The 26657-nt window shown below is 49.8% G+C and overlaps 1 protein-coding gene across 2 annotated transcripts in view; it reads right to left on the bottom strand.

Moving 5' to 3' along the window:
• ZC3H7B (zinc finger CCCH-type containing 7B) overlaps positions 1-15765 on the bottom strand; it is a 53594-nt gene extending 37829 nt beyond the window's left edge. Inside the window, exon 1 of one of the 2 annotated variants that reach the window (XM_067698200.1) lies at positions 15481-15765. The gene's annotated coding sequence lies outside the window, so the exon portion shown is untranslated. The remainder of the gene's footprint in view (positions 1-15480) is intronic. The other variant, XM_067698201.1, reaches the window with a different exon arrangement.
• Positions 15766-26657: the final 10892 nt, after the last annotated feature.

The following is a 26657-nucleotide window of genomic DNA, read 5'->3' as shown; positions in this document are numbered from 1 at the left end:
TGGTGAGACCGCAGATGAAAATGAAGGACAGGTTATTGGAAACTGGAGGAAAGGTGATCCTTGTTAGAAAGTGGCAAAGGACTTGGCCGAATAGTGTTCTAGCGTTCGGTGGAAGGTAGACTTTGCAAGCGATGAAACAATATTTAGCAGAGGAGCTTTCTAAGCCAGGTATGGGAGTTGTGGCATGAGTCCTCCTTACCGCTTACGGTAAAACACGAGAGAAGAGAGATGAATTGAAGAAGGAATCGTTTAACAAAAGGAACCAGAACTTGAAGAATCAGAACATTCTCAGCTTATCCATATTGCAAAAAATGAGAAGGAGTGTTCTGAAGAGAACACCTAGGGTGTGGCTGAACAACCGTGTGGTAAGGAGATCAGTATGCATCAAATCAGCCATCAGCAGAAGTCGGAAACAGAGATGGGATTATACCAGCAGAAATAATTCCAGTTTGAACTAAAGGGGACAGAGAAGGCTGGATGACGGAATGCAGGAAGGCTGCAGGACTTCTGGAAGGAATTCTACAGGACAGGATCATAGAGCCATTTGGCTGCAAACATGCTCTATCCTTTAAGAAAAGGGAAATATAACCCCAAAGATAATTCAGAGATCATCAGGGCTGCCTCCTTGGTTTCAAAGGGTGGGGCTACTGCCTCCTTTTCAACAGACCCAGAGCCTTGGGGGGCAAAGTGCTGGAAGAGCTGTGGGGGTGATGCTGTGCCCCAGTGGGCCGGGAAGGGGGAGCATCAAGCCAAAGATGCTTCTCCAGCCTGAAAATCGAATGGAATTTGCCCCATTGGGCTTTGGACTTGCCTGGATGGAACCTGTGACCTCTTTCCTCTTTCCGATGAATCCCTTTTGGAATGGAAACGTCTATCCCATGCCTGTCCCACCACTGTATTTTGAAACCTTCTAACTTGTCTGGTGTCATAAGTTCACAGCTGGAGAGGAATCCTGCTTCAGGATGAATCACACCTCCAGTCTTAACCGTATCGGATTCAGATGAGACTCTGAACTTGAGACTTGATGCTGGAATTAGTTAAGAATTCGGGCGCTGTCGGGATGGAATGAATCCATTTTGCATGTGATAGAACATGAATTTGGTGGGGGGGGGGGCAAGGGCAGAATTGATAGATGGAATGTTTGTGTCCCCCCGAAAACCTTATGTTGGAAGCCCTAACCCCCAATGTGACTGTTTGGAAATAGGGCCTCAAAGGAGGTAATTAAGGTTAAATGGGGTTATAAGGGTAGGGTCCTGATCTGCTAGGATTAGTGTCTTTATTAGAAGAGACACCAGAGAGTTCTCCCTCCCTCTCCCCGCAAGCAGGCATCACCAAGGAAAGGCCAGATGAGGCCACAGTGAGAAGGCAGCCAGCTGTCTGCAAGCACAAGAGAGCTCTCACTAGAAACCAAATCCGCCAGCACCTTGATCTGGGTCGTCCACCCTCCAAAACTGCGAGAAAATAAATTTCTGTCGTTTAAGATGCCCAGTCTATGACACTTTGTTATAGCAGCCAGAGCAGACTAAGACAGTGGTTAAAAAAGATCATGTGTTCTCAGCTAAAGAGGGAGGCGAGTTCCTTGAGGGTCAGGCACGACTCAGATAGGGCACTTGGTGGAGGAGCAAGGAGCATGTAAGCCAAACAAATCTCATTCCTTTTTACAGAAAAGAGACTCCCACCGCCAAGCTGGGCAGTCCCCCAACCCTGGGTCCAGGTTCTTATAATTTAGGAATTTCAAGATGGATCTGCCTCAAATGGGCTCTCCTCAGAAATACAGCTGTGAATTAGAGCCAACAGAAAATGATTCCCTCAATGTATCAGCATGGTACCTGACCTCACACCCAGGTGCACACCTGGGTTCAACTCCAAAATCTGTTCCCTATTAGCTGCATACAAGCTGCTTAATTTCTCGGTGTCTCACTTCCCTCGCCTCTAAAACAGGAAAAGTAATATCTACTGTAAAGGGGTGATGTGAAGGTTCAATAAGATGTCTGACACAAGATAAACATTTAATATCAACTATTTTTATTTTATAATCATTATGATTACTTTAAAAGATGGGCAAAGAACATGAACAGGAAATTCACAGGAAATATAATTCATTAAGAAAAGTTACTCGAGGAGACTTCCCTGGTGGCGCAGTGGTTAAGAATCCGCCTGCCAACGCAGGGGACAGGGGTTCGATCCCTGGTCCAGGAAGATCCCACATGCCGCGGAGCAACAAAGCCCGTGTGCCACAACTACTGAGCCTGTGCTCTAGAGCCCGCGAGCCACAACTACTGAGCCTGTGTGCCACAATTACTGAAGCCTGCGTGCCTAGAGCCCGTGCTCTGCAACAAGAGAAGCAACTGCTATGAGAAGCCCGTGCACTGCAATGAAGAGTAGCCCCCACTCGCCACGACTAGAGAAAGCCTGTGCACAGCAACGAAGACTGAATGCAGCCAAAAATAAATAAAAATAAATAAATAAATGATCCTCAGGGAATTCCCTGGCAGTCCAGTGGTTAGGACTCAGTGCTTTCACTGCTAGGGGCCTGGGTTCGATCCCTGGTTGGGGAACTAAGATCCCACAAGCCTCATGGCACAGCCAAAAAAAAGGAAAAGAAACTCACTGATGACAGAACCACATGTTAAAACAACAAGACGACACTTTTCACTCATGAGGCTAATGAGAGAAGAGAGCCAGGTCGATGAGGCGGAGGAATGGGCACTCTCCAACACTGCCAATACAGTGAGTGTGTGAACTGATGGTGTCTGTGAAGCAACGTCTACCAAAATGAGCAAGCTGCCTACCCACCAGCCAGCTCCCCTTCCTCCTCCCTGGCACTGCCCCAATACTGTTGCTTTCCCAGGTACCTCGGTGAAGCTGCACTGGGCTAAACCAATCGTAACAGTCCTTTTCCTCGCCAGGACTGGCTTGGACGAGGGCATGTGACATCACCCTGGCCAATAGGAAGGAGAGGAAATCAGCTAAGGGGCTTCTGGGAAAGACTTCCCTCACACTTAAAATGGGACAGGAGAAATAATCCCTTTTCCTGCTGCTGTATGGCAAAGCGTAGTAAGAAGATGGCAGAGAAGAAAGACTGCCCAAAGGTGTTTAATAAACTGACTCAATGAACTGCTCCCCCTCATTTATCACTTGAGATTTTAATAAACTCCATTTTGAGGAAGGAATTCTGTTACTTGCAGCCAAAAGCCTTCCAAATGATAAAATGCCCTTTCCCTTTGACCCAGAAATTTCTCTTCCAAGAATTTAACCTACCAAAATCCTTGTACAAGCCCTCAAATTATATTTGTACAGGGATTTTAAAAATATATTTATTTATTTATTTGGCTGCACTGGGCCTTAGCTGCGGCACTCAGGATCTTCACTGCTGCGTGCAGAATCTTCGTTGACGCGTGTGGGACCTTTTAGTTTAAGCATGCGGAATTTTTAGTTACGGCATGCAGGCTCTTAGTTGCAGGCATGCGGATCTAGTTCCCTGACCAGCGATCAAACCCGGGCCGCTGCATTGGGAGCACGGAGTCTTAACCCCTGGACCACCAGGGAAGTCCCCAGGGATTCTTTTTCTTTTTTTTTTAAAGAGAAAAAAACTAGAAGCAACCTTAATGTCCACCAGTAGAGAATAGCTTAATCAATCACTTGCATTATGGAATACAATGCAGCTATTGAATCTATATGTACTGTCATGGAGATGTCTCTGTACGTGGTTGAGAAAGGAAAAAAGCAGATTTCAGAACATTCTGGGTTGTATGATTACCTCTGTGTGAGAGAATATTCTCCAATTTAACTGGTTCTCTCTGGGACCTGGGATCTGCCAAGAGGCAACAGACCACTTTCCTTTCTGCTTTATATACCTCACCATGGTCTGGACTTTTTGCAGAGAGCAAGTATTAGCCTTGTAATCTAAAATACAAAATGAGATGACTGACATCAGGCCAACAGTAGGACAGGGGCCAAATGGGAACCAGTAGCCTGATTTTAAGCCCAGTGCTCCAGGACTGCCAAAATGTCCATGGACTGTTCTTCCCAAGAAAAAGACCAAACCATTGACCTGAGAACCATGAAGGAAACACATTGTTTTTTCCATTTTGGAGAAGGGTTTGAAGATGACAGAATTTTAAAGACTCAGATCTTCATCAGACCAGGCAGGGACTGTGCTAGCCCCTCCAAAATCTCAACGTCTGGCCCATGCTTGACACAGAGGAGGTGCTCAGGAAATGGTGGTTTGGATGAAAAAGAAATGGATGAATGTGTATCAACTCACCCAATCCAAGCATTACCTAGATAAGAATGAACGAGTGTTGAATACATAAATGAGCAAAACTGAGACCGAGATAAATTCACAATCAGGTAATAATATTAACATTTCCTGAGTGGAAATTTTTTTTTTTTTTAAGATTCTTTTCCCATATAGGCCATTACAGAGTATTGAGGGGAGTTCCCTGTGCTGTACAGCAGGTTCTTCTTAGTTACCTATTTTATATACAGTAGCGTGTATATGTCAGTGCCAATCTCCCAATTTATCCCTTCCGCCTCTTGGTCACATTTCGTGAAAGGGTTGTCTATGCTGTTCCCACATCCTCACTTCCTACTCCCAGCAAGCCCATGCCCACTCCACTGAGGGTGCCTGCCAAGGGTCCTCCCCGTCCCAGGGGCCTCCGAGCTGCTGAGTCCAGTGGGGGACAGCTTTTTACTGGCCTTTTCTAGGACCCCTGGCTGCGTCTGCTGGTCCTCCACTCCTCTGCCCAGATCTTCCAGTTAAGGGACGGTGCTCTCCTCACTTGACATGCTCTCCCCAGATGAGCTCTTGCATTTCATGATCTCATGAGTCATGTCAGTGACTCACAAATCCTCCCACCAGGCTCACCCCCTCCCCAGTATTTCAGATTCACATCTCTTACCTTCTGGGAAGCGCTTACCCAGATGTCCAATCCCCAGACTGTTGAGGACCTCTGTGCCTTTCCTCATCCTGAACCCTCTACGTGGAACGCCCTCATCCTCCCCAGCCCGCCCCCAGCCAACTCCTACTCATCCTTTAAGACCCAGCTTGGATGCCTCCGTGTCCAGAAAGTCCTCCCTGGCGCCCATCCCAGTTGGGCTGGGTGTTCTTCTCACTCAACACATCCCAAACTTAACTCAGCAGCTTCTCCCCTAATCCTGCTCCTCCGCCATTGTTCCCCAACTCTAGTCCTAGATCCAACCGTCATCCTGTTCTCAATCTCCAGTTCCTTCCACCCTCACCTCCCAAACACTTCTTCACTCTTCTCCCATCATCTCCACTAGCAGGCCCTCATCATCTCTGGCCAGCAGCCTCCGTCGAGCTCCCTCCAATCTGCTGCCATTTGGTGGTCAGGGGTATCCGACATACATGTCAACGTCACTCCCCCGTGCGACATCAAAACCCTCCCAGGTGCCTGCACACGCACAAATGAATGTAGGTTTAAGAAAAGGCGGAAAGTGAATAAGCTCTGTAGTCCACTAATGTACCGATGCCAGTTTTCCGGTTTTGATCATGTATATTGGCTGTATATCACCATCAAGGGAAGCTGGGTGAAGGGAACTCTTTGTTACCGTTTTTGTAACTTCCTGTGAAGAAAGTTAGAAAACAAACCAAACCTTGCATGACACCCACTACCAGGAGGACAAAGGTCAAGCTGCTCACCCAGGTCACACAGCACCCACCCATGGCCAGGCCTGGAATGTGACACTCCAGCAACTTTGGAGCATCCAGCTTCCCGTTCAAGCTGCCCGCTCTTCCTGGAACAACCCTAATGCCCAGTGCTTCCTTAAAGCTCAGCTGAGGGCTGCCCTGGTGGCGCAGTAGTTAAGAATCCGCCTGCCAACGCAGGGGACACGGGTTCGAGCCCTGGTCCGGGAAGATCGCACATACCATGGAGCCACTAAGCCCGTGTACCACAACTACTGAGACTGTGCTCTAGACCCCGTGAGCCACAACTACTGAGCCCACGAGCCACAACTACTGAAGACCGCGTGCCTAGAGCCTGTGCTCCACAACAAAAGCCACCGCAATGAGAAGCTCACGCACCGCAACAAAGAGTAGACACCGCTCGCCGCAACTAGAGAGAGACCACGCAGCAACGAAGACCCAATGCAGCCAAAAAATAAATAAATAAGAGGATTAACAAATTAAAAAAAAAAAAAGCTCAGCTGAGGTGGCTCCTCTACCAGGAAGCCTTCCTTCCCCAAACCCCACCTTTGCACAGCACCCCAAGCTCACAAGCACTGCACCGATCCTAGTTAATGTTCCCATTCTCTCCCTAAACTAGGAGCTCCTTGAAGCCAGAAGCTGGGTCTGATTCATCTCTGAGCAGCACAAAGAAACATATTCTGAGTAAGTGGAGTCTCATAAATCCTAGAATAACAGTGAAGATGTGGGTTTCAGTAATCTTTTTTTTTTTTTTTTTGGCATACCGCGTGGCCTGCGGGATCTTAGTTCCCCAACCAGGGATGGAACCCGGGCCCTTGGGCAGTGACAGCATGGAGTCCTAACCACTGGACCGCCAGGGAAATCCCTCAGTCATCATTTATTAAGCACTTTCTCTTACCAGGTATTATTCTAAGAGCTTTAAGTATAATACTTAATCCTCATAACACCCCTTAAGAAAGTACTACTATCATCCTCATTTTACAGATGAGGAAACCAAGGCACAAAGAGGTGAAGTGACCGGCCAGGGTTCGTTACTAAGTGACAGAGCTGGGCTTTGAACTCTGGTAGTTGGACTCTGGAGACCACACAGTGTCACCTCCTGACTCAAAAGTGCTCCCTCACCCCCACAGGCCGCCTTCAGCCTAGACCCACACTGCACCCTGCCACCCCACCCCGAGCACTCACCTGCCCCAGTGCAGCCTGCAGACGGGCCACGCACAGCATGAACACCACCTGAGCTTACGTCATCTCCACGCCTGGCACTTCTCCTGACTCACCAGGCCCTCGATGGCTTACTCCGAGAGACCAGGAAGGCTTTAATTTCACAGTCCCCGACCTCACTCATCAGCTTTCTGGGTCTGCATGGAGCCCGAGGACCCTCTGCTCCAAGGAGGTCAGGGAGGGGTCTCAGCTCACTTCTGGAGGCTACCTGCTGGGCGTGAAGCACCTTCTATGGCAGGGGTTTTGAACCTGGGGCCCAGGGAGAGAATTCAGGGGTATGTGACCTTTCTTCAGGGGTCTGGGAAAACATTTGCAACTTTTTTCACTAACTCCTACCTGATATTTAACATTCCACTCGATTATGAATGTAGGCAATACACTCAGTAGTGTCAGCACAAGAAATTACAGCTTTTTCCCTGTCAAATTTCAGCTACTGCGGACACAACAAAATATTGTTCACGCTCACCACAACTTCAAAATTACAGTAGTTACATTAGACTCACTGCAGATCTTATTTTTTAGTGCATTGATGTAAAAGCCCAGCTGTAGTTCAAGAGAATTGGTTTCCTTTGTAATCCTGTGTATGTTACTTTATGCATTTAAAAAGAGTATTCTGAGGGGCTTCCCTGGTGGCGCAGTGGTTGAGAGTCCGCCTGCCGATGCAGGGGACATGGGTTCATGCCCCGGTCCGGGAAGATCCCACATGCCACGGAGCGGCTGGGCCCATGAGCCATGGCCGCTGAGCCTGTGCGTCCGGAGCCTGTGCTCCGCAACGGGAGAGGCCACAACAGTGAGAGGCCCGTGTACCGCAAAAAAAAAAAAGAAAAAAAAAGAGTATTCTGAGAAGGCATGCATGGGCTTCCCCAGGCTGCCTGATAAGTCTGCAGTACAGAGGTGCTTGGGAAGTCCTGCTCTCAGGAATCAGGTTATTTATCCCTACAGTAATCTCAAAAGTAGGTGCTATTATCCCCACTTTCCACCAAAAAGCGAGACTTGCAAAAATAAAGTCTTTTTTTTTTTTTTTTTTTAAATGAGGCTTGGCGGGATCTGTGACTTGCCCAAGGCCACACTGCTGCATGGGAGGAGGCTGCAGGTACTGGCACCTCCAGGCTCCGCCAGGAACATCTGTCCAGAAATGAACACGCAATGGATACCCGCAGGACTCAGCAACCTGCAGTTTGTTTCTTTTAACTGGCCACCTTGAATAGAAACCAAAGTTCAAGAAACTTCCCCCAGGCCCCCTCCACGGCCCCACTATAAGCCAAACTAAGAGTCAGCTGCAAAGCGTAATCTCCACCCTCCCACAGCATTCTGGTTCCAAAGGGCTTTTTTTTTTTGTTATTTATTTTTGGCTGTGTTGGGTCTTTGTTGCCGCATGCGGGTTTTCTCTGGTTGCAGGGAGCAGGGGCTACTCTTCGTTGCAGTGTGCGGGCTTCTCATTGCAGTGGCTTGTCTTGTTGCCGAGCACGGGCTCTAGGCACAGGGGCTTCAGTAGTTGTGGCATGCGGGCTCAGTAGTTGTGGCTCGTGGGCTCTAGAGCGCAGGCTCAGTAGTTGTGGTGCACGGGCTTAGTTGCCCTGCGGCATGTGGGATTTTCCCGGACCAGGGCTCGAACCCGTGTCCACTGCATTGGCAGGCGGATTCTCAACCACTGTGCCACCAGGGAAGTACCCCAGTGCCACCAGGGAAGTCCCCCAAAGAGGCTTTTACTTTCTTCATCTTGTCTTTCTTGTTCGCAACAACCTAAGGGCCCAACTGCACAGAAGGGTTCAAACCCACATCTTTCTCCAGGGGCCCAAGCTCTACTCCTGCTTCTCCACCTCCAAGACCCACCTGCTAGGCTGCTAAAGTGAGACATTTAAACAGTAACTCTTTTATATATATAATAGAAAAGTAACAGAAGCTCACTGTTAAAAAATAAAAATGAAAAAAAAAACCAGAGCTTGCCCAGAGTCCAGAGCTCAGAGTGACTGGTTACCACTCTTTTTCTTTTTTTTGAGCAATTTGAAGTCACTGCTCCTGTTCATGGGCGGAGAAATCCCCACCTGGGCACCAAGAGTTCCATGGGCTGCTCTGCAGAGGGCCCTGAGCCGGTTCCAGTCCCAGCCCTGTCCCACGCTAGCTTTCAGGGAATCAGCCTGAGCCTCTTTTTTGTCATTTACAAGATGGAGCTAATGATATCCACCTTCCAAGACTATTTTGCAGATTTACATAGTCCCCTCCGCCTACACACACACACACACACACACACACACACACACCCCCAGAGGAGGTCAGAAATTTGTGTTTCTGCTGAACTGGGCACCATCAGAGAATACTTGGCAACTTTCAAAATTATCCTGTAAGTACTTTTCAATCAGTCAACCCCAATTTCTTTGCAGTTTCCTTCTAGGCCACTCTTTTCTGGCAAGGGCTGCTCTGGACCACCCTGCTACTATTATTCATTTACTCAACAAATAACCACCGGACACCTTTGTGTGCAATGGGCTCTGCCAGATGCTGGGAGAACAAGGTTAATGAAGTCCCTGGCCTTGGACAGCTTGTGGTCCATGCACAGCAAGACAAATAAAAAGGCCAGTGTTAAATGCACAAGTAATGATACAGTTAAGAGTTACAAAGAGGGCTTCCCTGGTGGCGCAGTGGTTGGGAGTCCGCCTGCCGATGCAGGGGACACGGGTTCATGCCCCAGTCCAGGAAGATCCCACATGCCGCGGAGCGGCTGGGCCCGTGGGCTATGGCCGCTGAGCCTGCATGTCCGGAGCCTGTGCTCCGCAGCGGGAGAGGCCACTACAGTGAGAGGCCCGCGAACCACAAAAAAAAAAAAAAAAAAAAAAAAAAAAGGAGTTACAAAGAAACTAAAATAGGAAACGTGGCAGGGAATGATGGAGAGGGGGGGTGGGCTGGGAGCTTAGCGAAGGCCCTTCCAAGGAGGTGGCATTTAAAAGGGACAATTAGGATCCAGTCACAGGAACGTGGGAGGGGGGTAAGGGCACACCTGGCACAGGCTATGGCGAAGACAATGGCCCTGAGGTGGGAACAAACTTAGAATATTCAAGGAAAAGACAGAAGGCCAATGAGGCTGCAGTACTGAAGTGAGGGCAGGCCAAGCAGGAAGGAAGGGGCAAGGGACAGGCTGAGGCTGGTCAGAGAGCTACACACGGGCCAAGCTGGAGAGCCAGCACTGTGCTCTATGTGTGCCAGGAAACCACTGGAAGGTTTTCAGCAGAGGAGTGACAGGGTCTCGCTCTTGAGAAGATCCACTTGGCTGCTGTGTTGAGGACGGACGACAAGAGGGGAAGGTGTCAGATTAGTTAGGAGGCTACTGCAGTCGTCCAGGCCTGGATCAAGGTGAGCCGTGGAGAAGAAGATTCAGAAACACTCTGGATGTTATTAAATGTTCATGGCAATCACAACCATGCCCTCACACCGGGTGGTCTTTATAGCTTTCAAAGTTCCTTCATTTAAGTTTCAGAGCAAACCTGAGGCAGACAGGACTGAATCAGCAAGGCCATTTTTCAGAACAGGAGACTGAGGCCAAGAATGACAGGATGATGGTGCCCCAACTCACGCAGCAAGTGTGTGCTGGGACTGAACGAAAGGCAGGACTTTGGACTCCCTGCCCTGTGCTCCTCTGCCTGCAAAGGGACAGGGTATGACACGAATGCTCCAGAGAACAAGAGCTTAGATGAGCCTCTGAAAAGCCCGGAAGGGTCAGAGCCTCGACCTTGCCCGCAGCCCTCAAGGAAGCGCTCGACGGATTCTCGCTGGCTGACCCCAGCTCTCAGCGTCAGGGAATCTGATACCCGGTTCCCTCTCTGAGTCATGGTGTGGACAAGACAGGAAGAACTGAGGGGTGGGGGGCCCCTCGGGTTTCTTCTGAAAAACAGAGACCTCTTTCACCTTGAAAGATTATCATGAGGATTAATGAGAGACTGTGGGCAAAAGCACGATACAAATGTTAGATCATTAGGGTTTCCAGACAGATAAGAAAAGAGCTCCATGGAGACTGAAATAGCTTGACAGCATCTCTCCTGCAGGACGGCTAAGACCTCGGACTCAGGAGTCCAGCAGGCTTGGCTCCCTCTGACCCCCTGCTCTACCTCAGCTGTGTGATCTTGGAACCTCAGTCTCCCCATCTGCAAAATGGGGCTGTTAAGAGTTGTTCCTGCCTCAAAAGAGTCATTAAGTGGATTCAGTAAGAGAAAGCACAAGCACAGGGCCGGCACACGGCCGCATTCCAGACATGGTGGCTGCTGTCGCTACTGCCACTGTCACCATCAGGCCTGGGTCTCAGCCTCTGATTCGGGGCTCGGGAATTGCCGCGGAACTGAAGTCAACTAGAGATGTCTCCTGGATGCAGAAATGCTGCCGCCCCTTCCCTCTGGGCCTCCACAGCCTGATGGGGAAACAGCGCTAACACACCTGCAGAAGCCATCAGGGCGCCTGCAAAGAAACAGACTTACTAGGAGAAATAAATAAGGTGGGAAGGAGCCCCATAGCTGGTGATGACAGAGAAAGGAAAACGAGCCTGTTTTCTATGGGCCATTAAATGTGATGAAAGGAACTGGCTTCTGTGGAGACTCCTGGGAGCTGACACGTAGCAGTCACTTCATCAACCCCAGCTGAGGCTCCAGTTGAGGCTGCAGCCAGACTTCCTCAGAGGATACCTCCACCTTCTGCTGTCTCACCTTACCACCACCAGCCCCGTCAGCCTCCTGCCTCCCTCCCTCCCAGCCTTACCTAGTCCTCCACTGGGCCAGCTCAAGAGCCAAACTGCCCGGGTTTGCCCTCCAGCTCTGTCACTTACACGATGTCACTTAACCTCTCTGTGCCACAGTTTCTTCATCTGTAAAATGGGGACAATTATAGCGCCCACCTATAGGGCTATCATAAAGATTGGATAAGCGCATCTAGGAGAAACCACTCATGAGAGCTGGCCACTAGCTAATTGCTGGATTGGTGTTTGTTAAGTTACTAAAAAATTTTAAACCCCTCTAGTTCCTCTCATCTGAGTCTCCTGTCCCGATCCCCGGGCACTTGGGCTCCTCCCAGAGGTTACCACCAAACATCATCAAACCTCAGGGCTCATTTTCGGAAAAGGAAACCTGGGCCTGGAGAACCCAAGGGACCACAGTGGCAGAGCCTGACATGAACCTGAATTCACACCTGCCACCTGCACCGTGGCTGTACCAGATGATCTGCCTGTTCTTACTTCACACCACCGTGCCTTTGTCCAGCTCAGTGCCTCTCCTTAGAATGCCCTTTCTCTGGCCTTTCTCAACCCATCTTTCTTTTTTTTTTTAATTTTTAAAAAAATTTATTGTATTTATTTATTTTTGGCTGTGTTGGGTCTTCGTTGCTGCACGCGGGCTTTCTCTAGTTGCGGCGAGCAGGGGCTACTCTTTGTTGTGGTGCGCAGTCTTCTCATTGCGGTGGCTTCTCTTATTGCGGAGCACGGGCTCCAGGCGCGTGGGCTTCAGTAGTTGTGGCTCGCAGGCTCTAGAGCGCAGGCTCAGTAGTTGTGGCGCACGGGCTTAGTTGCTCCGCGGCATGTGGGAGCTTCCCGGACCAGGGCTTGAACCCGTGTCCCCTGCATTGGCAGGCGGATTCTTAACCACTGCGCCACCAGGGAAGCCCTCAACCCATCTTTCAAATATTTAAATGGCACTTCTTCTCAGAAGACCTTCCACCCCCCAGGGCAAAAGAAATCTTCTTCCTCTACACTGGGACATAATTCAATTTGACAACAAAATGGCTGAATGCGTCCTCCTGGCACCTCCACGGGGGCCTGGGACACAGAGGGTGAATCAGATCCAGTTCCTGTCCTCGGGAAGCTCAGGTTAATCATCTATATCTTTCTCCTTTCCAAGCCACAGGCTCCTCCGTGGCGTCAAGCCAGGCACTGGCAGGCACTAGGAACTGAACTCGGATCTCCACACTCAGGGCTCAGTCTTCCTTCCACCACCATTCTGCCTTCTGCAGTCAGGCTTCCAGAAACCTCCTGAGAGTACCTGCGAGGCCATGGGGCACAGGGCTGGTTCATTAAAACTCCCTGGCCTTGGGGAGCCTGCTGACATTTTAGCTTAAGCCCCCACCCCCGGAACATTTGCCAGTTCAAACTGTCCTGGTCTCTGTTCTTGTCTACATATTTGGGATGGAGGTGGTCCAATTCTGACGCCATGCAGCACACTTAACAGTCACCCGGGACTGGCTTCAAATCCAGCCAGGTGATCTTGGGCCAGCCACATAAATCATGTGTTCCTCAGTGTGTTCAGCTGTGAGATGGAGATAATAATGCTCACCCCTCAAGGAGCCACTGTAAGAATTAGCCAGAATGTTCGTCAACCTCCCAGAGCGGAAGCAATTGTGGTGAGCCCAGAATCCCCTACCTCTTCTCCACCCCAGCCAAGCATCCCCATTCTTTCAAGCTCAAGACCCACTTGCTGAAGGAAGCCTTCCCTAACTTTTCCAGGTTACCCTGAGAGCTCTCTCTTCTCTCCACTCCCACCGCATTGACCCTAGTATTGCCCATTTCCTTGTTCTCTCATTGGTTCGCTAGTTAACTTTCTCTTCCCAACCAGCCTCTAAGTGGCAAACTCAACCCAAGCCTGCCCCACAGCATCGCACTGTGCTCACAAGAAGCGCTTGAAAAGTAACTTGCTAAGGTAGCCAGGACTCTGGGAGAAGGTGAAGATTTGGAGGCAGAAAACCAGGTGGGAATCCTACCTCTGTTATGTGACCTTCCAGGGAGAACCTTCAGCTCTCTAAGCCTCAGGTTTCTCATCTGGAAAATGAGGACTGAAAAATGTCGAGCTGACATGGTTGCTATGGAGGACAGATGAGCCAGCATATGTGAAAGCCCTTTTGTTATAAACTAAAAAGTGCTATTTAAGGGATTATTATTTTCAGATTTTCAAATCCAAACCTACTGATGCCTCAACTTTCCTATACCTAAGACTCAAGAGCCCAGCTCTTAGCCCCAAATAATCCACCCAAACCCACATTCTTAACTGTTCATCCTAAACAAAAAGCCAACAGCCTAGAATTCACAGCATCCGTGGAACCTCGTCCCAGCTCAGGGCTCACAAAACCTCTCTCCTACCTTCAGATCTCAGCCCTCCTGGACACAGGTTTCTCCTTCCCAGCTCAAGGAAGCCCACACCACAAACCTATTCCAACTGCGATTGGCTGGGCATCATTTCTAGCTTGCAGTCCAATTTCCACGGAAAGTGAAAATGGGGAAAGATGACCAAGGTGGGTATGGTAGTATGTGGGGGGAGAGGGGGTCTAAGTCTTGGTAGTAGCATTAAAGATTCTGCTGGAATTTTGTGTCCACTAGCGGCTAAATGTACTATAATTATCACATTTGTGTGAAAATCCAAGGATCTGCATTCTGCTGTTTTCATGGGACTGGATGAACTGCAGGCACTGAGGAAAATGCTAAGAAGTTGGAGTTCAAAGTCTTGTACCCAGGAAACAAAAGTCCCAGTAAGCAATCCCAGAGAAATGAAATCCCTGACAAAGCTGATGTGGACACCACAGTCCCTCACTCCGGGCCCAGGCCCCTTCTCCAGCCCCTCCATTCCTTCTCCAGCCCCTATTCTTACCCATTAATGCCATGTAGGTATCACACCCAACAGAGTCTATCAGAGTGAATCCTGATTTTTTCCCCTGGGAATACTGCTTTGTCTCTGTGAAAGACCCCCAAACCGGGCACCTTATAAATATCCGAGCCAGACAGATTTTAAGAGGAAATCGGGGAAAGGAAGGAGCAGGCCGGGAGGAGTCCCTGAGGCCCGCGGAGGGCAGGAGGGGAGTCCGAGGCCGGGGTGGGTGGCTCCCGTGCACTCATCTCCCGGGGGCGCCCCCCAGGCGCTGGAGCTGTCCCCCGCAGCCCCTGTGCGCCCCTGGTAAGACGACGGACCCCTCTCAGGCCTGAGCCCAGGGACTGATCCCGCGACCGGAAATGCACTCCCCAGACCGCGCCCCCCTTTCCTGCCGCCCTCTCCCCCGGGCCGGGCCGCAGGCCCCGGATCCCCGGGCTCGCGTGGCCGCCGCAGCCGGCAGGGGCGGCCCGTCGGCGGCTGCGGTCCCTCCAACTCCCGGCGCTGCGGGGCCAAGGCGCACACAAAAGGAAGGGGCGCGTTGCCAGCGACGCCCCCGCCAATCGCCTCGAACCCCATCGCGGGAACCGGCAAAGCATCCGCACACCCCAAAGCTTCGGACGCCCAGGAGAGAGCCCCCCACGCAATTAGTTCCAAGACACCCCTCGGGGGGTTGTAGAGGCAGCCAAATCTCCCAGCGGCAGGTGCCCCCGGCAGCACAATAACTTTGAAACTTTGGGGCAGGGCACGGGGGCCGGGAGGGGGAGCCCCAAAAAGAAGGAAAGGGGGGTTGGGGGACTATTCGTTTTTGCAAAATGCACTCTCCGGGTGTCCCCGCGCAGCTCCGGCCTGGCCAGGGCTTTCCGCACCTCCTCCCAGCCCGGCGCGGCCCCCGGGCGCCCCGAGCCCTCCAGAGCCGGCCGCCGGTTCGCGGTCGGGCCCCGGCCTCTGCCCCGCGGGGCTCGGGCCGCGCGCAGCACTCACCTCGGCCGGGCTGCGCTCCCCGCGGGCCTGCGCCGAGCCCGATAAATGGTATGCTATGACTAGAGGTATGATTACGTTATTATTATTAGTAATAATAAGAGTAAATGCTATTTAATTACGGGCGGCAGCATCCTGCTCCCGGCGCCGCCGCCCCGGCAGCTCCGTCCATGTGGCTCCGGAGAGCTTTACTTTCATTTCCAGCCCCCTCGGCCGGCCGCTCGCGGCAGCACCCGCTGGAGGCACCGTCTCCCAGCAGTTCTTCCTCCTCGGGTCCTAGAGCGCGGCTCCCCTAGCCGGGCGCCGGGGGTGGGCGGCGCGGGCTGAGCACCTGGGGGCGGAGGGGGCGGGGAAGTCCCCCTTCCCCTTGGAAAGCTCATGCCTGGAATTCACCTTTATCTTCTTAGAAAGTGTCCTTCCCTCTTGGGGCTTTTCTTTTGGCAATTCTGCATTTCTGGGCTGATGCTGTTCTAACTCAGCGCCTCCGCCCTTCCTCATGTGTGTAAAGAGCCCCCCGGGGTTTCCAGATGCTTTCAATGAAGGCGCCCCAAAACCCTAGATGCCTTGTGACCTTTTCAAGGATAAGGACCAAAGGCTCAGAGAGGAATCAGGACCTCCCTCGACTAGTTGCTGTATGTATGGGATCTTTCCCGAAAGGATTTGAGGCTGCTTAGAAGACCCAGAAGGTAAGGGGAGATCACCAAAGGAGAAACTGGCTGTCAGCATCCCTGGCACTGACACAGAGCTGGCCAGGTCCAGGTTGGATTTGAATCCAGAGCTTCGGATTCCAAATACGGTGTCATCCCACCTGCCCCGTGGATTCCTGAGAGTTCTCTACCCTCTTCATTTTGCACGCACACACACACATATGTATGTATATGTGTATATAAGTACATATATATACTTATATATATGCCTATATGTGTACCTATATATGTGTGTGTATATATATATTAATTTATTTATTGAGGATTAGCTGTGAGATTTGTAAAGATTTTATCTTTACAAATGCTATCTTTTCCACATTTGTGCCAGAAAATCTTAGGGACTGGAGATGCATCGCTGAGATAAATTTTAAACACGCTGTGGTAAATGCTAGGAGGGACCAGAAACTGGCACAGTTTGCCTATTTAATTCTCACGATAATCCTGGGAGATTGGTTTTAGCATGCCTGTTTTACAAATGGAAAACTGAGGCTCAGAGATTAAGCAACTTGTCCAAGGGGGCAGTTCTGACTCCAGAGCTTGTATGCTTTACATGGCCTCTCACACTTTTCACTACCATAAGGGAGCCTTGAAAGAGGGGTGAAAAGCACCTGCACCGCTGGAATTTCTCAAACTCTTCCTTCTGTGGGTGCCATCTCTCCCCTCACTACTCTAAGATTAATAAACAAAAAGGCAGCCTCTGGCATAAGGGTGATGGACATTTATGTCCAGAAACGAAAAGCAGAGTCCAGTGGCCTTCTGACTCACTGCGAGGAGGGCCTTGTTTAAAATGAAAACCTTTAACCCCTCCCACCACCTCAGAGATTTTTTTTTTTTTTTTTGGCCACCCTGCGGTTTGCAGGCTCTCAGTTCCCCAACCAGGGATTGAACCCAGGCCACGGTGGTGAAAGCCCAGAATCTTAGCCACTAAGCCACCAGGGAACTCCCAGAGATTCTGATTTAGTATTTCTGACAAGCACGGCTAGGTCACTGTAATAGTCCCAAGATCGTGGGCTAAAGGCATACACAGGATGAGCCTGGCAATTTAGGGAGCCTGGGTGGTACGGTGGGGCTGTCACTGAGGCAGCATGAGAAAGACCAAGGTCTGTTGGAGTCCCAGCTCTGCCACTTGCTAGCTGTCTGACCCCAGGCAATTTTGCAGCATTAGTCTCCTCATTGGTAAGATAAGGATGAGAAAACCTAATCAACATAAATTTTGTTTCAAGGACTACAATTAAATAATAGCTGTAAAGCATATAGTATAGTGCCTAGCCCACGGGTATGAATAAATGTTCGTTTCCATACCTCCTGTACAATTTATAGTGAAACACTCATGACAATTTATCAGATTAGGTTCCATTGTTATTATCACTCCCATTTTATGGATGAAGCTGTTGAGGCCAGTCGGACTACTGCATCTTGTCTCAAATGAACTAGCTGGTAAAAGGTGTGGTGATTCCACCATCCCAGGCTGCCAGTGGAATAACACATATCCTTAAAAAAGGACTGGAGGGACTTCCCTGGTGGTCCAGTGGCTAAGGCTTCACGCTCCCAGTGCAGGGGGCCTGGGTTCAATCCCTGGTCAGGGAACCAGATCCCACATGCTGAAACTAAAAAAAAAAAAAAAAAAAAGAAATGAGGACTGTCCATCATTTAAGGAGGATTCAGCTGGACACCAGCCCTCCCCTCTCTGCCTTCACCTCTTGAATTTGGTATCAACTAGTTAAACTATCTGAGCTGCCTGAGATGGTAATTGGGCCCTTACAAGACCCCAACCAGAGGTGGTGGTACTTTGGAGAGAAAGGCCCCAAAGGTGGCACCAACAGGTTGCCCTATGTCCCCACATTAAAGCTGAAATAGCAGTAACAGCCACCACTTTTTATTTACTTATGAGTCAAGCACTTTGCACATGTTGATTCTCTTACCCTCCCCAAAACCCTGTAAGGTAGGGATTGTTTTTACCTGTTTCAGGGTGAAGAAACAGACACAAAGCAGTTAACTGACTAAGAAAGAGGTAGAGACAGAATTCAGTCCCAGCCTCATCCCCCTGTAAGACCACAGCATCGTGATGTGGATATCTTAAATCTGGATGTATCACTGGTTACCCCCAAGAGCCTGTCACAGGAGCGGGTCGCTGGAGAATGGGAGGTGGACACTCATGCTCTGACCTTTGAGGAACTGACAGGTACATCATTCAATTACCCCTTCTCCAGCAGGCACCTCCTGCTCCAAGCTTAGGCCTGCCACGGCTTGGACCCCAGAGATGCCTTCTTATCCCCTGGGAAGAGCCTGAGTGCATGGCAGTCTTAAGTGCAACCATGTACAGTGTTCATTCACTCACTCAAAAACATTCATTGCCAGGCCCCACATGAGGTCCTGGGACTGCAAATAAACCCCTTTCCCCACAGCTCCAGCACAGTCCCAGGTCCCAGTCCTCCAGCAAGGCGTCTTGGGGTTTAGGGAAAGACCATGAAGATAAAATGCACCATTTTAGGCTCAGGTTGGGGATAATGAGTACTTTCCCCATAGGGTTACTAAGAGGATTAAGTGAGTTCCTGCATGCAAAGCATTGATAAATGTGTGGTTAAATAAATAATAAATAAATAATGCATTCTTCTGGGGAACGGTCCATAGAATTCAGATTCTCAAAGGTGAAGGTGGTTTAAGAGAAAAGAGAGAGGTGGACCCACAAGCCTAGAAGCTGAGATAGGTTATAATAGAGTGGATGAAATGCAGGTGATAAAACATAGTCACATTTGTCCCCAGTATGCTTGAAAATGTTCAAGCATACAGAAGGTTTTTTTTTAGAGGAAAGCACATTTATTTATTTATTTAATTTATTTTTGGTTGCGGCGGATCTTCGCTGTGGTGTGCTGGCTTCTCTCTAGTTGTGGCGCGTGGGTTCTCTTCTCCTCTAGTTGTGGCGCGCGGGCTCCAGGCATGTGGGCTCTGTGGTTTGTGGCACGCGGGCTCTCTCGTTGAGGTGCGTGGGCTTAGTTGCCCCTCGGCATGTGGGATCTTAGTTCCCTGACCAGGGATTGAACCCGTGTCCCCTGAATTGGAAGGCGGATTCTTTACCACTGGACCACCAGGGAAGTGTGGTGGTCTGAACACGGGTTGGAAAAGAATTTCCAGACACAAGGCAGAATGTAAAGAAGATAGAATTTATTAGCGGGAAGGGTCGCTGCCAGAACAGCGGGCCGACTTCCTTGTAGTCTGGGAGAGAGGAGCCCGAGCATGTGCTATTGATCAGTTTTTATAGCCAGAAAACAAAGGAATGGTCCGAGGTGTAATTCTGTTTACTGATTGGTCGAGGCACATACACCTTCCTTCTATAGAGTAAGAGTGGGACAGGGCAGATGCCTTTCCTTATTTGGGACAGGTCCCGTTGCCCAGGTGGGCTCCAGATTTCGTAACCATCGCAACATGGTGGTGGGGAGCGCGATTGATTAAGAATCCGGTAGAGTGTGTAACGCTGACACTTTTTCAGGCAGGGTCGTCCTTTGTCCTTGAAGCACCATTGTCCTTGGAGCACCACATTCCCCCCTCTCTTTATTTATAGGTCCAATTCCTTGGCCCTAATGGATACCCTGCTCATGTCTACCTAACTGCCTAATTCCCTCTCAGGCATTCGGGAACCCCTTTGTGAGGAGAAGGGGCGACAAACTCTCTCTGGCTGCTTCCTGCTGAGCGGGGGCATCGTGGGGCCGTGGGTTCCGGTTGCCTGCTCTCTGTCAGGGTTTATCTAGGGAGGAGTGCGGGCCCCATGGAAAGTGATGGCAGCTTGTTCAAGGGTTGTACAAGTGTTGTCTGGCCGGTATTCTTGTTGCATCACCATTTGGAGGTTTATTTGTGGTATTCTGGAAGGGACAAACTTAAAAAGGAGGTTAAAAATACATGGCCTGAAGATTAGGAGAAGTAGAAAGGCTACTATAGGACCTAGGAAAGGGGTTAGCCAAGAGAACCAGGACCAGATATTAGTCTTGAAGTCCCACCAGTCGAGTCCCCCTGAGACTGCTTCCCTGTAGAATCCATTAGCTCTTTCAATAATTGCTCGAAGATTGGTCTGGACCTTGCCCGACTGGTTGACAAAAAAACAGCAATCCTCCTTTAACATTGCACAGGTCCCTCCTTGATTAGCTGTTAGGAGGTCCAGAGCTCTTCTATTTTGTAAAACCACTCCTGCTAGAGAATTTATTTGTTCTTGCCGGGTGTTAATTTGGGCTGCTAGGCAGGCAGTCTGTTGTGTGAGTTCAAGAGAGAGCTGTCAGGCAATGGAGGTACCTCCAGGGGAACTTGGTGAAGGATATGGGGTGGGATTTTAGCTAGAGTAAGCTTCGCAGTGGCTATTAAAGCCATATTTACCGGCGTAAATGATAAAGTAGCTTCAAGTTTTGTTAAAAGGTTCCGGCCTAACAGGGGTATTGGACAGGCCAGGAGAACTAGGAAAGAATGGGTGAATAGAGTATTTTCAAGGGAACAGGGTAAGGGAGGTGTAAAATGGCCATATGAGGGCTTTCCATCTACTCCCATTAAGAGGATTGAGGAACAGCAAGTGGGACCAGAGAAGGAGGTCAGGGCCAAGTAGCCCCTGTGTCAGTTAGAAAGGTTATAGTAGCCCCTGCCACATCCAGGGTTACCCGGGGCTCCTCAGGTCTTATGGGGAACATAGGCGCCTATAGATTGAGCCGTGCGCACCGTCAGTCATCCGCACCCAGGAGCCCCAGATCTAGAGCGCAGTCCGGTTCTTGCCCCTGCTAGTCAATTACCACCAACAGGGGCAATTGGCCTTGACCTTGGCCCAGGGGGCTGGGACCCAAAATGCCCCGAGTGTTGGGTGGTCGCGGCGTTGGCCTCCCCGCTTGAGGGCGGCAGGGACAACTTGTCTTCCACTGGCCCTTTTGGTGACAGTAAGGGCACAGGGTATCGGGTGGTGGGCCGTTCCTGACTCTGTGCCCCTGCTGACCGCACTGGTAGCAGCTCAGCGGTGGTTTCTGAGACGGGAGAGGGGCTCCCGTGGGTCTGTTTTGGGAGGGACTGAGCAATGGTAAGAGCCATATACTGAGCGTGTCGTTTTAACTTTTCTTCCTCTCTTTGTTATCTTCTTTCCTAGAAGCCTCCTCCCTATTGTTAAAGACCTTAAAGGCCGTGTCAAGTAGAGCAGGAAATGGGGTCTGTGGCCCTTGCTCTAGTTTCTGTAATTTCTGTCTTATGCTTGGGGATGCCTGGCTTATAAAGTGAACTACAAGTATAGCCTGACCCTTAGGGGTCTCAGGGTCTTGGTTGGTGTATTTCCTCATAGCCTCTGCTCATCGGGCCTGAAAAGGGGCCGGATTCTCAGAGCGTTCCTATGTAACTTCTCTGAGTTTATTATAATCGGGTTTGATGATTGCCTTTTTCATACCTTCTGGTAGACAGGTAATCACGTAGTTTCTCCTAGTGAGCCCTCCTGCTGGCCTATTTTCATCTGCCTGGTGTCTCCATCCTGGGTCTGCCCTTGGGACTGCCTCCGCCCCTGCTCGGTTCTCATTAGGATTTCGGGCGTGTGCCTTATCTGCCCAGGCCTGAGCCGCGGCCTCGATCCTGGCCTTTTCTTCATGATGCAGCATGTAGTTAGGACCACATGAATATCTGGCCAGGTTAAGTCAAAGGCTATAGTTAGGGCCTGGAATTCCCTGATGAAGGTGGAGGGGTCCTGGCTGAAGGAGCGCAGTTTCCCTTGGATATGAGAGAGATCAGACATGGGGAAGGGGACATGAACCCTGATAGTACCTAGGTCTCCATCAGCGACCTCTCGTAGGGGAAGCATATTGGGACCAGATGCTGAGTTTTGGGCTGCTTGTGACCGAGTGTGGGGAGTGGAGGGAAGGTCTGCTTCTGGGTATGGAGGTAGGGGTTGGGGAGAAAGTCGAGGAGGAGACTGGTGAGACCAGGGACAAGAAGGCTCATCCAAGATACCTGGTGGAGGGGGAGATGGGGAGGGACGAAGTAGTGAAGCTGGAGGAGGAGGGTGGGAGGATGAGGCATTAAAGCGGCAATGGAGAGACACGTGCGACAGGAGTCCCTCAGGCTCAGATTCTGACCGTGAAGGCCAGCACGGATGGAACCTCGGAATCCTTTCCTAGTTTCCAACTATTTGGAGGACTGTGTTGTAATTTAGGGTCCCGTTAAGAAGCCATTGTTCTTGGTGCCTCAGTTTGTACTGGGGCCAAGCCGTGTTACAAAAGGAAATGAGCCTCTTCTTGAGATTGTCTGAGTCAAATTCCTTCCAATTCCTGAGAATACAACCAAGAGGTGAGTCTAAGGGAATAGACGTCTCTGAACCCATTCTTAGCCTCAGTGCGACGAAGGCACCAATGACCAGAGAGGGGAATTCCCGGAAACCAGCTGGGAATTGACTCACCGATAGAAAATTCTCAGGGATGGGAAGGAGCTCTCCCAGGACAATCTAGAGGCAGTGAGGTCCTCTGGAGTCAGTCCGAGCTGAGGAGAAAGAAGCAGAAGAGACAGAAAAGAGGACTAGGGATTCCGCCTTCTAACCCTACTGAGGAGGCGGTGGCCAAGGGACTGTGGGCTTTGTGCTTTGCTTCGTCCACGGTGTGCCTCGCATTGCACGGAAGTCGTCTTGGCGGGAGTGGACGCTCTAACAGCCTGGTCCGTTCCGTGACCCCCTTATCCTTTCACGGGAGTCTTCAAGCGGCAGGCGCCCTAACGGCTTTTCAATGCCTGACCCGTCCCCGCACGATACCAATCGGCCTAGTCCGCAGTCGGGAGGAAGACAGAGGGATCCTCAGCCGTCTGGGCGGCAGTTACTGGGGTGAAGCGAGCCGTGGAGCCTTCGGAACACGCCAGGATGTGGCCCTGGCCGGAGTTCCTCTGTTGTTTTCACGGCAGCTTGCCTGTTCACAGAGAGTCCCAAGGAATGAGGAGAGGAGGTGGGGAAAGAGACCCCCCTGGAGGTCCCTGTACAGGCTACCAAATGTCGTGGTCCGCACGTGGGTTGGAAAAGAATTTCCAGACACAAGGCAGAATGTAAAGAAGATAGAATTTATTAGCGGGAAGGGTCGCTGCCAGAACAGCGGGCCGACTACCTTGTAGTCTGGGAGAATGGAGCCCGGACATGTGCTATTGATCAGTTTTTATGGCCAGAAAACAAAGGAATGGTCCGAGGTGTAATTCTGTTTACTGATTGGTCGAGGCACATACACCTTCCTTCTATAGGGTAAGAGTGGGACAGGGCAGATGACTTTCCGTATTTGGGACAGGTCCCGTTGCCCAAGTGGGCTGAGGAATTTCGTAACCATCGCAACATGGTGGTGGGGATGGCGATTAAGAGTCCAGTAGCGGGTGTAACGCTGATACTTTTTCAGGCAGGGTCGTCCTATGTCCTTGAAGCACCATTGTCCTTAGAGCACCACAGGAAGTCCCTCAAGCATTCAGAAAATTGAAAGAACTGTACAGCCCTATATTATGCTACATTTGTTAAGATTTTGCTGTATTTGCTTTATCATATATTTATCCTTCCATCCATCCATCCACTCATCAATCTACATAACATTTTTGTTAAAAACGAAACAGGTAATTTTTAACTTTCTTCTTTATGCTCTTTTGCATTTGTACTAATTTTTAAAATTGCTGTCAGTTTTCATTTAAAAACTGAAATAATTTCCATTTTGGAACAAAAGAATTATTAAAAGGAAATATAATCTACCAAAAGGATTTGGTACCAGGAAACCCTTCATACACGTTAGACCCAAATTTAAGCTCCTCCCCAGACACCATCCTTTTCTATCTTATTCAACACTGGATTCTGGAACAGTGCCTTGTACATAGTAGGTAACTACTGGAGTAGTTATCCAGTAGTTATGGAGTAATGGAGTGAATGAATTCTTTTAAGTATGGTTGTTTATCGAGGTTAAAAAAAATAGTTAAGGGAGCCCTGGGCTTGAACCCAGGGGGGAATGTGGTTTGAGTTATCTTTAACAAGGGGAGGGGGCAGGCTCTCCAGCAATATGGGTAGGCCAGGCCCACCTGCCTCTCCCCCAGGGCCCAAGGCCAGCATCCAGTTGGATCTTGGGACTTTCTCTCTACATTCCTCACGTGTCTGACATAGTTCCGGCATTTGTTTTTGATCTGACTAAATGGCAAGTCTGCAGCCTTGGTAGCTCTACAGGAAACCAGAATAAATATCGTTTATTCCATTTACAATTGGCAATTAAGTTTGTTTTCAGGCACAAGAATGGAATTTAAAACACTCAGTTAAAGTAAACCAAACTAATCAGAGGCAGTCTGCTTTTCTCTTCAAAACATTAAAAGAAAGAAAGAAGAAAGGAAGGAAGGAAGAAAGAAAGAAAACAATAAAAACCGCTGCACAATAGAGAGAGAAAGAGGTCTGGAATATCCACTCTCCCCTTATTCTCACCTCACACTCACAAACTGACTTGTTTTGCATGTGTATTGAAAAGAACCCCGGAGATCTGGTTCTACTATCTCTTGTCTAAATTACTGTGTAATTCGGGCAGGTTACTTGACCTCTCTGGGCTTCAGTTCTCCATCTGTTGAAAAGAGGAGAGGGATGGCCTAAGATGGTTCTATCTGTCTGTCAAAAGCTTTGATTTCATTTCTCGGGGCCAGGCAAACAGACTAGCTCTCAGGTGGTAACTTGAGAGAGAGTTGGAGAAAGGGAGGGAGAGAGAGAAAGATGACGACAAATGTGTTGATTGGAAACACTGATGGTTCTGGACTCTTCAGACTCACTGTGCAAACCCCCTTCTCCTTTTTTAAACCCTAGTCTCCCCATTTTATTTATTTATTTATTTTGGCTGTGTTGGGTCTTCGTTTCTGTGCGTGGGCTTTCTCTAGTTGTGGCGAGTGGGGGCCACTCTTCATCGTGGTGCGCGGGCCTCTCACTGTCGCGGCCTCTCTTGTTGCTCACAAGCTCCAGAGGCGCAGGCTCAGTAGTTGTGGCTCACGGGCCTAGTTGCTCCGCGGCATGTGAGATCTTCCCAGACCAGGGCTCGAACCCGTGTCCCCTGCATTGGCAGGCAGATTCTCAACCACTGCGCCACCGGGGAAGCCCTCTCCCCATTTTAAAGGGGTTTGAGAGAGTAACAAACAGAATCTCTTTGCTAAGGGCCTGGGTTTGTGATTTTTAGCTTTGAATGTGAACACCTGCAGGCAGAACACCTACACGCCGGTTCTCCACAAGCCCCAATGGACCCCTGTTACCTCCTATTACTTCCCGGGGCTTTGAAGGCCATTGAGTTTCTGCTAAGAATTCTCTTGCAGTTGTGAAAACCTTATGATCCATCACCCAGAGGAGGAGGAAAGGATGCTCGCCTAAGATGTTCTGCCGCCCACCTCTCTCTTCCCTTTGGGAGGTGTCCATCAGAGAAACGTCTCAGAGAGTAAAACTGGAAAAGGGAGGGGCTGAGGATCACCCCGAGGAAAATTCAGACTGATTTGATCAGTGCTAGCTGGAATCAGCACAGGAATAGCATCAGGCCTAAGTGGAAGCTTTTCAGCCTTCTCAGATGATGGTTCATTTTAAGGAAACACCCCGTGACCCTGACTGGAATCCAGTTCAAATGAGGAAACCTGAAGCATCTATGATAGGCCAGGCCCCAAGAGGATGCTGCTCACATAGAAACAGTACCTGCCCAGAGGCTCTCCAGGAAGCTGCTAAGAGGACTGTTAACTCTGTGAGAAAGCTCTCAGACCGACTGCTCTGGGGGCTTGCAGCTTGCTCTGCAGAAAATCCTCCTGGAGGAGGTGGCAACCTCCTCCTGGAGGAGGCGGGCCTTGCAGGCAGAGAAGGAGAGGGAGGGTGGAAAGAGGATCCACATCTCAGTAGTTGTGTGAACCAGGGTCTGGAGCTTCAGTGTCTCACCTCTGCTGGGAAGGGTGGCAATGAGGCCCACTTCCTTTGTAGAGATTAAATTAGTTGTATGTGGAAGGATCTGGCACATATTTAACCCTGAATTGCAGGTAAAGCAACAACACGTGTGTGGGCTGAGTTGTGAGAGGTAACTTTGGAAAAGAAAGCTGCATATGTTGAGGGTGATTATGTCTGGGAGCTAGAGTTTCTTGGGTAATGTTTACCTTTCTCTTTATCCTGTTCTGTGTTACTTGAAGTGTTTATAATGAACATATGTTATTTACATAGTGGTTAAAAAGTTCTTTGTGAAAAGAAAAAAAGAAAAGCTGTTTGTGTTCTGTTACTTTAAAAAATTTGAATCTAGAGAAAAGTGGCAAAAAAGTTCAAAGAACTTCAGAGACCCTTCGCCCAGATTTACTTATTTTATTTATTTATTTTTTACTTTTTGGCTGCGTTGGGTCTTAGTTGCAGTATGCAGGATCTTCATTGCGGCATGTGGGATCTTTTGTTGCAGCGTGTGGGCTCTACCTTGTGGCGCAGGGGCTTCTCTCTAGTTGTGGCGTGTGGGTTTTCTCTCCTTACTTGTGGTGTGCGGGCTC

This window comes from Pseudorca crassidens, chromosome 11 (assembly GCF_039906515.1).
Source record: "Pseudorca crassidens isolate mPseCra1 chromosome 11, mPseCra1.hap1, whole genome shotgun sequence".
In the NCBI taxonomy this organism is placed as follows: Eukaryota; Metazoa; Chordata; class Mammalia; order Artiodactyla; family Delphinidae; genus Pseudorca; species Pseudorca crassidens.
This window is presented reverse-complemented; position numbering and strand designations above follow the sequence as displayed.